Here is a 6000-nt window from a genome sequence, read left to right as displayed (position 1 = left end):
TCACAATTTGGCTCAAATTTCCTGGAAATCCAGCCGAAATTCAATCTTGGCTTGTGAATCTTGGCAAAGGATCGTGCTGGCCGCTCCAAGCTCCCCCCAGCCAGCAGCATGCACTCTTTTCCCTCTGGAGGACCCAAGGGGCACAGTTTTACTGTGTGTTTGTGTTGGTTAGCCTTCTCAAGCCCAGGGTGACGTCTCTTTTCCCAAGTTCCAGGTCTACCATTCCCTGATGTTGCTTACCCCACCCTGAGGAAAAATAAAAATCTTGGGGCCATACTAACAGCAAAAACTTCTACAGCATCCTCCAATGTGGCCTGTTTAATCTTGGGCTTCTTCTTCCCCTGCCAGTGCCATCTGGGCAGCACTCTTCATGGTTCCACCATCCTTTGACATGACTGCCCCACACACCCCTTTAGCTACTCTTCCCTTTAATACCTCATGACACCAGGGGGTGAGAGACTCTATAAAGTATATTGTTCCTATTTTATCAGTTGGAGATTCCTGTGATGAGTTAAAGTAGTTTTCTATCTCCATGCATAAGGAATTCCAATCAGTGAAATTTTGAGAAACTTAAAACTTTCTTTTCAAAATATAACCTGCTATCATCTCAAATTAATAGGTGCATTTAGAACAATTGTTATTGTAAATTTGTAATTGCATTAAATCCTGAAGTGACTTTATAAATGTGAGGATTCTAAAATCCATGGTAAATAAATATATAAATAAAATAAAAATTCATGGTTGGGGCTCCCATGTGGCTCATGATCAGGTCATGATCTCAGGTCTTGGGATCGAGGCCTGCACTGGGCTCCCTGCTCAGTGGGGAGTCTGCTTCTCCCTCTCTTCCTGCCTCTCCCCCCACTTATGCACACACTTTCTCTCTAATAAATAAATAAAATATTTTTAAATCAAATCCATGATAAATCAAGCAGGTAAAAATACTCAAAAAACCTGGCGTAGAAGAAGGGGAGAAATTGCTATATTTTAAAAGCATAAAAAAGCTGTATAAGTAAAGCATTTCTGTCCTGACATAGAACTCAGTAGGTGGACTGTGAATTTTTTTAAATCCAAAAGAAGTAAGAATTTAATAAATTCTAAGAAAAATTCAAATCAGATTACTTGTTTATTAACAGATAAGTAGTCATCTGTCTCATAGCATGCACTAATCAAATCATAAAAGACTCTTAAAGAGAACAAACTGAGGGTTGCTGGAGGGGAGATGGGGGGATGGGGTAACTGGGTGATGACTACTAAGGAGGGCCCTTGTTGGGATGAGCACTGGGTGTTATATGTAAGTGATGAATCACTACTTTCTACTCCTGAAACAATATTACGCTACATGTTAACTAGCTAGAAGTTAAATGAAAAATTTGGAAAAAAAAAAAAAGAATACAACTCGACACCCAGAAAGCAGATAATCCCAATTAAAAAATGGACAGAAGACATGTACAGGCATTTCCCCAAAGAAGATCTATGGGACTGACAGACACATGAAGATGCTCAATATCACTGACCATTAAGGAAACAAAAATCAAAACCACAATAAGATATCACCTCAAACCTGTCAGAATGGGTAATATTAATAACACAAACAACAGGTGTTGGCAAGCATGTGGAGAAAAGGGAACCCTCCTACACTGTTGGTGGGAGCGCAAACTGGTGCGGCCACTCTGGAAAACAGTGTGGAGGGTCCTCAGAAAGATAAAAATAGAGCTACCCTATGACCCAGCAATTGTACTACTGGGTAGTTACCCAAAGGAATACAAAAATACTAATTCAAAGAAATGCATGCACCCCGATGTTTATAGCAGCATTATCTACAATAGCCAAATTATGGAAAGAGCTGAGGGCGCCTGGGTGGTTCAGTCGGTTAAACATCTGCCTTTGGTTCAGATCATGATCCTGAGGTCCTGAGATTGAGCCTTGCATCAGGCTCCCTGCTCACTGGGGAGTCTGCTTCTCTGTCTCTGTCTCTCTCTCTCTCTTTCCCCCTCTGTCTCTCCTCCTGATCATGCTCTGGCTCTCAAATAAATAAAATCTTAAAAAAAAATTTATCAAAGGAACCCAAATGTCCATCAACTGATGAGTGAACAAAGATGTAGCAGATCTACAAAATGGAATATTACTCAGCCACAAAAAAGAATGAAATCTTGTCATTTGCAACAGTGTAGATGGAGCTAGAGACCATAATACTAAGTGAAATAAGTCCGCTGGAGAAAGGCGAGTACTGTATCATTTCACCCATATGTGGAATTAGAGAAACAAAACAGATGATCTCAGGGAAGTAAAAGAGGGAGGGGGCAAACCAAGAAACAGATTCTTAACTGTATTTCTTAAACTCTATTCTTAATTATAGAGAACAAATGGATGGTTACCAGAGGGGAGGTTGTTGGGTGATGGGTTAAATGGAAGATGGGAATCCAGGAGTGTACATGTTGTGATGAGCACAGGGAGTTGCACAGAAGTGTTGAATCACTAAATTGTACAACTGAAACTAATAGTACATTGCACGTTAATGAGCTGGAATTTAAATAAAAACTTTCAAGAAAAAGGAAAAGAGGAAATTTTTCTCTTAACTCAGAGTAGATTTGATCTTCATAAGTATAAAGGCTTACCCAAAATCTAAAAGGATGAGCTGATTATATATGACTTCAGGAGGGTGAGAATAAATAAACTTATGGGTGTCAAAATCAACCGTAAGCAAAATACAATGACAAAAATACCGGAGAAGTATCTATAGCTCACTTAATAGCAATGTATATGCGAGCTAGCTAGTCAAGTAGATAGATAGTTAATATATATGAATGATTTTTATAAATCAAACAGAAAACAATGAAAAACATGAGCTTAATATGGGCAAAGGATACCTATAAGGAAATTCATAAAAATATTAAAATGGCCCATAAACATATGAAATATGTACAATCAAGGGGTCAGTGGGTATAAGAACCTAGTATTTCAAGGACATAAAATCAAGAAACAAATCATTCACATGCTAAATTTACAAATATTAAAGAAAAGTCCAGTGTTGATGATGTAGAAATAGGCTTTCTCATCCATTATTACTTTGAGTTTAAACTGGTGATTTCTGAAAATAAATTCAGAAATATGCATGAAGAGCCTTAAAAGCGTCATATTCTTTAACCTAGATATTCAACTGCTAGACATTAGGCCTAAGACAATAATAAAAAAGCATGCAAATGGGTAGGTACAGAGATGCTCATCACAACAGCATAACTGATGAGGGGCTGGCTTTTCAAAATAAAGATACGTGGGCAAATTAGTGCAAGGAGGAGGCGGTAAAGGCTCCTGCTCCAAACATCTATTTTAATCCACAGTCCTATTTCTTTGCATTGTTATTATTAAAAATGTCAACGTTACGAGGATGGCCCTGATTAAGGCCAGATCATACAGAAAGATGATATATAGGATCAGGTTTGGAATCAAGGGGAAAAAGCCCTACGTTCAGACCACGTCAGCTCCAGATCTCTGAGATTTCAGCATTGGCTCCACAGACACTGCCCACCTGGACTACAGGTAGACGTTCACCACCAGGGAGGCGCGGGGACCTCCTGGCCCGCAGAGGACTGCATGCTTCCTTCCAGTCTATGCAACGAGGATGACCTTTCTTCCACTTTGCTGGAGACAGTCCTGGTTTACCCCCGTTGTCTGGGTGTAAATGGTTAACGGGCACTTCCTTCTACTCTCAAAAGGGCCACATTATTTGGAGGATAGATTACATGTTACTCTAATGACTCATTTACTTTAATTAAATAAATTCCACTTATTTCAATTAAATACTGCTTGGGCGCAACGGAACATGTCGAAGGGCATCGAATGAAATAGCTCCGTAGGACGCGTCACAGGGTCTGCTAAGGGTGCTGCCCATCGTCTCACCGTGTTCTCTTTGTGACCCCCAGAGAGGCGCTTGTCTCTGGCCCCGTGTGCAGTGCAACCGGGCTCCTCTGGGGTGTCTGCTGTACCTCTGTCTCCTTCCATCCAGTTGCAGAACTGGTCCTTCGTCTTCCTTTGTGTTTAGCCATCACTAGATACCTGGTACATGTCACTAGATACCTGGCACCTGTCGCTAGATACCTGGCACCTGTTGATAGATACCTGGTACCTGTCACTAGATACCTGGTACCCATCACTAGATACCTGGTACCTGTCACTAGATACCTGGCACCCTTGCTAGATACCTGGTACCCGTCACTAGATACCTGGTACCCATCACTAGACACCTGGCACCTGTCACTAGATACCTGGCACCCATTGCTAGATACCTGGTACCCATCGCTAGATACCTGGTACCCGTCGCTAGATACCTGGTACCCATCGCTAGATACCTGGCACCCGTCGCTAAATACCTGGCACCCATCGCTAGATACCTGGCACCCATCGCTAGATACCTGGCACCCGTCGCTAGATACCTGGCACCCATCGCTAGATACCTGGCACCTGTCACTAGATACCTGGTACCCATCGCGACCCTCACCTTCAGGCTCTGAGTTCCAGAGACGAGTTCATTAGGTCTGTCATTGACCATTTAAACTGCCCTTCAAGTTGAAAATTCTTGTTTTTTTCATCTCATGGATTGAAAAATAGCGAAGGCATCATCCGGCGCACCCCCCCAGTCACCACTCAACGGTAGGATTCTGTTCCCCAAGAGACACGGGCTCAGGTAAGAACAGGATGGGCATCAGCCACCTGCACGCACAAGGCTCAGGTCGCCTCTGTAGACACCAGCATCTCCCTGACACGGCATTCTCGACAGGTCCCCAGAATTCAGTCACAAAAGGAAACCCAAGGCTTAGCTGTCCTGCTCAGTAGCTGACTGGGGAGTCTCTTCCTATAACTAGTGTCTCCTCTTTGCTTCTTTATGTAAGACAGTTGGGGGGGGGGCTTCTGGAGCCCCAGAAAGCTGCTGCTCCAAACAGCAAATACAGACGGTTCACACCACAAAATACCACAATTTCCTTTTCCTTCCTGCCATGTGCACTGAGCATCACCATGTCCTCATAGAGTCACACTTTAAATATGACATAATCAATCTTTGCAGCTTTTCTGTAGCTCTAAAACTATCCTAGAGTAAAAAGTTTATGTTTGAAAAAGGACAGTGTCTTTTCTAAAAACAAAACAAAACCTCGCTGTTAATGCTGCTAAACAAAGACGGGCAGTGCTCCATCCTCCAGGCACATGGTGAGATGGCGCTTCCCGGACCTCGCACTCGGGGAGGCCACCTGACAACCGCGGCCGCCAATTAGGCCGCAGGTATTCCTGGCATTGCAGGGACGTCCTGCTGCAGAACACCGCTTTCCCTCCACCCCGGTGACTGAGAATGTTCTAGCAAGGGGAGGGTCCACCACCCTGGGTCTTGAGGGATGACAAGACAGGAATAGAGCCGAAGTCCTAGCTGACCGTTGATGGACGTGCAGCACAACCATGATAAGAACTACTATTTTCCAAGTCACTGAGCTCTGAGATCTTTTTTCCCACATCAGAATGGAGCATACTCTGATGTAACGCACGAGACTTTTAGGACAGAATGGTGAAATCCAAGTTTACTTAAGAGCACTCTGCGTGCGTGTATGTTTACGTGTGGGGAAATTTATTAAATGGCCCCTTACGCACTATAGGAGGACTACAGGATGGCTGCACTTGACTGAAAGAGTTCAGGTTGATGTCTTGTCCCGCAGTAATTAATTATCCAGGGCAGCCCTGGTGGCTCAGCGGTTTAGCACCTGCCTTCAGCCCAGGGTGTGATCCTGGAGACCCCGGATTGAGTCGCACATCAGGCTTCCTGCATGGGGCCTGCTTCTCCCTCTGCCTGTGTTTCTGCCTCTCTCTCTCTCTCTCTAGCTCTATCTCTCTGTCTCTCATAAATAAATAAATAAATAAATAAATAAATAAATAGATAAATAAATAAATAAATCCTTTAAAAAAAATTATCCAGTTGTCTCTCACCTTCAGAAGTGCCCCAGGTTACACAACAAATGACAC

Source organism: Canis lupus, chromosome 29 (assembly GCF_011100685.1).
Source record: "Canis lupus familiaris isolate Mischka breed German Shepherd chromosome 29, alternate assembly UU_Cfam_GSD_1.0, whole genome shotgun sequence".
In the NCBI taxonomy this organism is placed as follows: domain Eukaryota; kingdom Metazoa; phylum Chordata; class Mammalia; order Carnivora; family Canidae; genus Canis; species Canis lupus.
Note: the sequence above shows the minus strand (reverse complement) of the source record.